Here is a 7,687-nt window from a genome sequence, read left to right as displayed (position 1 = left end):
GTGACATCAGAGAGCGCACCATGGGTCTGTGCTCTTCCAATTGGAAGGATCCCGTCCATGAAATGTGAGGCAACATTCTATCAACAAATATTACCTTTTCTAGCTTGCCTATCTGTACCCTTTGTTGTAGTAGCATTTGCCATGCGGTGCTTTAACTATGCCGTGTTTAATTATTTTAGTTATGCAAAAATGTATTGTTCAATAGGTCTATGGGATGTTTAAGTATGAATTGTCCACTTTAGTTTCAGGAATGGCTATATTTGGTTGTTTATAGTGAGTAGATGCCTTGTTTATCTGTATTTGGTTGGTTGGAGTGAGCATTTTTTTCAGTTATCGAGCAGATGCCTTGTTTATTTGTATTTGGTTCTTAGTTTGGTTGCAGTGAGTATTTGTCCAGTTATCAAGCAGATGCCTTGTTTATCTGTATTTGGTTGATAGGTTGCTTTTTTAGCATTTGTCCAGTTATCAAGAAGATGCCTTGTTTATGTGTATTTGGTTGTTAGGTTGCTTTTTTAGCATTTCTCCATTTATCAAGTAGATGCCTTGTTCTTTATCTGCTTGTTAGGTTGGTTGAAGTGAGCATTTGTCCAGTTTTCAAGCATACGCCCTGTTTATCTGTATTTGCTTGTTAGGTTGGTTGCAGTGAGACTCTGTCCAGTTTTCAATGGCTATATTTGGTTGTTATACTGGTCATTTATGCCTTGTTTATTTCAGTCATTCACAATGTGTGGTTCATTATGTGCAAGTCGGAACTGTGCCGCTCGACTACATCAACACCAGTTTGAACGGCTATATTTGGTTCCAGTTATTAATGGTGTAGTTAACACATGCCCTTTATTTTCAGTTTTACACATTTATCCAGTGTGATGTTTAAGCATTACCTACGTTCTATTCATTTTCAACAATACCAGTTTGAATTGCAATATTTGGTGGCTGTTAAGCCTGCTGTCGGTAACATTGCCTTCCATTTTATATCTGCTTTAATAGCATGCTGAAACCAAAACATTCAAGCTATCATTTGGAGATGATGTTGTTTACCTTTGCTATATTTGTTTGATGTTAAGATTGCTGTACTTATCATGCCTTTCCACTACTTATGCAGGACAACCACGGGAGTGGCCACCATTTTCCGCTGAGGTTAGCTTCATCCCTCGGCTTGTACTCCCCCGTCGTTCCATAATGTAGTGCATATAGATCCAAGCCTGGACACTAGTTAGCTTCTAATATTGACTTGTTGCTTGTAGGTACATATGCCCTTGGCAAGGATCCATGCATCGACCCTTTTTGCATATGGGGCAATGAGATATTGGTGAACAAGCATCAAGTGAGGAAACTGATAAGGATTATTAGCAAAAAGATACGAATGGTGGCAAGCAAATTATTTGTTTATGCTCTATCCAACACAACAGTGAGCTGTAGGATGGTAACTACAAACTCTGCAACCTTCTCTTTTTACTACCCATAATGAGTTGTTAGACAACAATGTCTAAATCTTTTTCGTTCCCAGTGGTTCCCGAAGCAGTTCACTCAAGATTACCTCACAAAGTACATGATTGGTGGACACGCAATGAAGGTTAAAGTATTCATCTAGACTACAATGAGCATTGAGAAGTCCTAATGAAGACAGTGAAGGATGGACGGGCAGCCATCACAAGGGGTTGGCCTAGAGTCGTGCGCGCCTTACGCATGGAGGAGGACACAATATGGGCATTCCGCTTCACCTTCTCCAGCAACCAGAATGTCTTTCGCCTCTCTCTTTACAGTCTTTAGTACAACCGTGGTTCATCATTCTTTACTTGGTGCTTCTGTAGTTCTTCAGTATATGTACTTGTGCATTGAATTATGGATTCGTGGTTGAACCTATATTTGTAATAAACATGGTTGGATATGAAATAACTGATTGCCTACTTTCAAATTCATAACATGTGATTTTTAAATTAGGGATTAATTAGATTAATTATGGATTAAATAGGGATTACACTGCACACGGTTTGCGAAAGCGAAACGTCTGCGATATACGTGGAGATCAGAAACGTTTCTAGGATCCACTACGTGTGCGATCAATCTCCACTGCACACACGATTTTCTCTTAAAAACTGTTTGCGTTAGGCCACCTTGCACAAACGTTTATCACATAAAAAGTGTGTGTGATGGACAACCTTTGCCACACAATTTCTTTCTACGCACCGTGTGTGATGCATTCAATAACACAAACGATAAAATTATTAATATCGTGTGCAATGGCAACGCTATCACAAACGATTTAATGGGAAAAATTATGTGTGATGTACCTGTGAACGGAAATGTTTTCCTTGGAGCGACTGTGTGGGATGTACATACGAACGGAAACATTTAGCGTGGACTGACTGTGTGGGATGTACTTGTGATCGGAAACAATTTCGCCGTATAATTGTATTTTTTAGTTGTATTGTACGTATTTCCGTATTTGAGTGCTCGCCGGTCGCACACGACCTCATTTTGCCGAATGTGTGTGCCAGGAGGGAAAATCCCCGATGGTTTCTGGGTCGTGTGGGAAGGACCCCCTATCGCCCACACTCACTTGGCGACGGTTCCAGATGTCGTCGCGGAAAGGGGTTTTAAACCGTTTGTTTAGGATCGACACGCACCTGTGTTCGTTACGTATTACATTTGTCAACAATGTTAGTACATTCAACTACTCTTCGTGTGCACCAGCCATTTGACATGGTGATGGAAAATTCTGGAGTGAAAACAAGGTCTTCAGAGCAGACTATGCTATGTGACGAAGCGCATATCTCGCTGGTTACGGATAGCTCCTCAGAGGAGGATTCAGAGACAGATGACCAATCCTACCCCCCCCCCCTGAGGTGTATGCTCTAACTTGGCAGGGTTATGTTGCTCATATCGTGCGTATGGTGTCTTGCATTGCTATGTCATTTGATTAGTTTAGACATGATTTGTGTGAATGCCACCTGTTTAGTGTCTAATTACCATATATGTGAATTATGCATTGCCATCTTGTTGCAAGACATTATATATGTGAATTATGCAATGCTATCTTGTTGCAAAGGCATTATATATGTGAATTATGCAATGCCATGCTGTTGAGCCAATCATCAGTATGTGAATATCATGCTATCATTTTTTGTATTACGTGTTCCATTTGTCGAAAACGTTTGTATATTCAACTACTCTTCCTGTGCATCAGCCATTTGAAGCGGTGATGGAAGTATGTGGAGTGAAAACAAGGTATTCAGAGCAGACAATGCTACCTGCTGAAGCAGACATCTTGCTGGATACAGAGAGCTCCTCAGAGGAGTACTCAGAGACTGATGACCAGTCCTATTTCCCCCCTGAGGTCTATGATCAAACTTGGCAGGGTTATATTACCCATGTTGTCTTGCATTGCTTAGTTTTTACATCATATATGGATTGCCATCTGCTTGCTTGCTTACTATATAAATCATATATTTGAATTATATCATGCCATCATGTTTACATACACAACATCTATCTGAAGTATGGCATGGCAACCCATTTAATAAAGACATCATATAGTTATATCATCTCATCCTGTTTAGTGTTTACAGCCATCATATATGTGAAATTGTGTCATGCTATCCTGTTTGGTTAGACAACATAAATGTGAATTATTTCATGCCTTCTTTTATTCCCCACTATCCATTGCACCTGTCTATCATACAATGTTTGTACATTCAATTACTTTTCTTGTTTATCAGCCATTTGAATTGGAGAGGGTGATGGCAGTATCTAAGGGAGTAACAACACGGTCTTCAGAAAAGGTAGTGCTACCAGTTGATGCAGATAGAACCACGGTTGTACTTGCCCAAGAACCAGCCCCACCACACATAACCCAGACTCTCGCAGATTGTACCCCTACCCAGTTGGACAGAGAACCAGCAACACCCCTTCTAACCCCAACCCCAGCAGATAGTAACCTAGTTCCAGTTGACACAGCACCGTCTCCACCACAGAGCACCCAAACACGAGCAGTTAGTAAGGGAACTGCAGTGCCTAAAGCACGAGGACCACCACTCCGAATCCCAACTCAACGCTTAAAGGAGAAGAAGAATTGTTCTCAGGTCAGGTTCTGTAGCTATGGTTCATACTCCTTTGCTCTTGCATCATTGTACTTACTCAGACCAACTATTTTCAAATTTGAAGGATGGAATTGAAACTCCAATGGCGCAACATGTATGTTTTAAACCTGTTTATTTAACTGGTTTGCTGTTGTAACTTTCTCTATGTTGATTTCAGTTTCAATTGAATTAACAGTTATGTTCTCATGTCATGCACATTACAAGTGTTGTTATTGCTCTATAGTTTCCCACACTTATATTCTGTCTATTCTGCTTTGTCTTGAACAAATATTATTTGAACTGTGGCTCTATCTTGATTTGGCAACACAAACTAGAATGATATAGACCATAAAGTGACCATGGTACATAGATATATGTTTGTTTCATGTTCTTATCTTGTGCACTTTACTACTGAACTGATTTACCAAAATGAGTTTCATATACAACATGGTAAACCTGTGATGTGTCTGCTTGTTTCTCTTTTAGAATGAGGACAAAATATTGGAGAACAGTACCCCGTTATGCAATGGTAAAGGAAGTAATGCAAATAAGGTTCAAGATAGTGAGACATCCCTGTTGGTCTCCAAGAAAGCTGATAAAAACTACCTTGACGACAGTGAGAGAACCCAAAGGTCTTGTCTTGATGTAGTGTTCGAGTTACTGGCCACTACTACTGGCACAAGCTCTTCGAACTCGCTACCTGAATCAGTTCATCTTCTTGAGTCTCAGCTTCTGTTGGGGATCGTAGCAGAAATTTAAAATTTTCTACGCATCACCAAGATCAATCTATGGAGTCATCTAGCAACGAGAGAGAGGAGTTCATCTACATACCCTTGTAGATCGCGAGCGGAAGCGTTCAAGAGAACGGGGTTGATGGAGTCGTACTCGTCGTGATCCAAATCACCGATGATCCTAGCGCCGAACGGACGGCACCTCTGCGTTCAACACACGTACGGTTGGGAGAGGCGTCTCCTCCTTCTTGATCCAGCAAGGGGGGAGGAGAGGTTGATGGAGATCCAGCAGCACGACGGCGTGGTGGTGGAAGCAGCGGGGATCTCGGCAGGGCTTCGCCAAGCTCAGCGAGAGGGAGAGGTGTTACGGGGGAGAGGGAGGCGCCAGGGGCTTGGGTTCCGCAGCCCTCCCTCCCCCCTCTTTATATAGGGGCCCTGGGGGGTGCCGGCCCCTAGAGATCCAATCTCAAGGGGGGGGCGGCCAAGGGGGGAACTTGCCCCCCAAGTCAGGTGGGGCGCCCCCACCCCCAGGGTTTCCTACCCTGGGCGCAGGGGGAGGCCCATGGGGGGCGCACCAGCCCACCAGGGGCTGGTTCCCTTCCCACTTCATCCCATGGGGCCCTCCGAGATAGGTGGCCCCACCCGGTGGACCCCCGGGACCCTTCCGGTGGTCCCGGTACAATACCGGTGACCCCCGAAACTTTCCCGGTGGCCGAAACTGGACTTCCTATATACAAATCTTTACCTCCGGACCATTCCGGAACTCCTCGTGATGTCCGGGATCTCATCCGGGACTCCGAACAACTTTTGGGTTACCGCATACTAATATCTCTACAACCCTAGCGTCACCGAACCTTAAGTGTGTAGACCCTACGGGTTCGGGAGACACGCAGACATGACCGAGACGACTCTCCGGTCAATAACCAACAACGGATCTAGATACCCATGTTGGTTCCCACATGCTCCTCGATGACCTCATCGGATGAACGACGATGTCGAGGATTCAATCAATCCCGTATACAATTCCCTTTGTCTATCGGTATGTTACTTGCCCGAGATTTGATCGTCGGTATCCCCATACCTCGTTCAATCTCGTTACTGGCAAGTCTCTTTTACTCGTTCCGTAACGCATGATCCTGTGACTAACTCATTAGTCACATTGAGCTCATTATGATGATGCATTACCGAGTGGGCCCAGAGATACCTCTCCGTCATACGGAGTGACAAATCCCAGTCTCGATTCGTGCCAACCCAACAGACACTTTCGGAGATACCTGTAGTGCACCTTTATAGCCACCCAGTTACATTGTGACATTTGGTACACCCAAAGCATTCCTACGGTATCCGGGAGTTGCACAATCTCACGGTCTAAGGAAACGATACTTGACATTAGAAAAGCTCTTAGCAAACGAACTACACGATCTTGTGCTATGCTTAGGATTGGTTCTTGTCCATCACATCATTCTCCTAATGATGTGATCCCGTTATCAATGACATCCAATGTCCATGGTCAGGAAACCATAACCATCTAGTGATCAATGAGCTATTCAACTAGAGGCTTACTAGGGACATGTTGTGGTCTATGTATTCACACATGTATTACGGTTTCCAGTTAATACAATTATAGCATGAACAATAGACAATTATCATGAACAAGGAAATACAATAATAACCATTTTATTATTGCCTCTAGGGCATATTTCCAACAGCTTCAAGTTGAAAGACATCGATCAGATGTGCTGCGACAGGAAGCTGAAGGACTGAGGAAGTCCCTGCAGAATTCAGATGCATACTTTCTGGTGCAACAGCAAGCGCTGGAGGATTTAAGCGCCAAACAAGAGAAAGTTAATAAGCTTGCTAAGCATCTTGCCAGCATTATGGGTACCCAGGATATTGTTTCCTAAGATCTTCTAAAGTGGTTTCAGTTCTGGACTTGTTTTGCTGCGGCGTTTATTTGCACTGGTCGCCAACTTTGACAACCAGTGTATATGATATGCTGCTTTATTCCCTATATTTGCACTGGTGGCGAACTTTGATGCCAGTGGATGTAATATGTGTAATAGTCGTGATAGCCTAGCGTAAGTTGCTTTCTTATTTATTTCCTTGTTGTCTTGTTTATTTGTTTGCTTGTAGTCAGTGTTGTTCTTTTTCCGCGGTTTGCTAGTGGCCGCAATAACCTATTTTTTAAAAGTAGGCCACAATAACCATGGGCTACATATTTACTGTAGTGACACTGGGCCTTCTACGGGCGGTAGAAACAATGGGGCGTAGAAACAATGGGCCTTCTACGGGCCGTATCATCAATGGGCCTTCTACGGGCCGTATCATCAATGGGCCTTCTACGGGCCGTATGATCGATTGCCCAAACATGGGCCAATAACATACTGCATTATGGCCATAAACGGGCTAGAGTTGGAATCGTCCGTTCATGGGTCGTCATTAATCGGCCGTATTTGATGATGCTATGGAAACGACCCAACGTATTAACGGGCCACAAATGGGCCGACTGTAACCACGGGCTGAATTTGGCCCACAAGCAGAAAATGACAGTAACGGGCCATAAGTAACCGAATGCTGGAAATGAGCCCAAGAATAAATGGGCCCTGAGAAGGCCGAAAGATAACATGGGCTGGAAACAGCCCAACGGTATAATGGGCCGTTAATGGGTATAAAGTGATACACTGTTCATTACGGGCCAGTTTCACCATGGGCCGTTAATGGGCCAAGAGTTACAAAGGGCCTCATATGGGCCAAAAGACTTCGTGGGCTATACATGGGTCGGAAGTTAAAACAAGCTGGAATCATATTGGACGGCCCAGATGACGCTACTGGGCCTAATTCGGATAGGTCGTAACGGGCCCTGGGTTAGCGGGTTGT

The sequence above is a fragment of the Aegilops tauschii genome, chromosome 7 (assembly GCF_002575655.3).
Source record: "Aegilops tauschii subsp. strangulata cultivar AL8/78 chromosome 7, Aet v6.0, whole genome shotgun sequence".
NCBI lineage: Eukaryota > Viridiplantae > Streptophyta > Magnoliopsida > Poales > Poaceae > Aegilops > Aegilops tauschii.
This window is presented reverse-complemented; position numbering follows the sequence as displayed.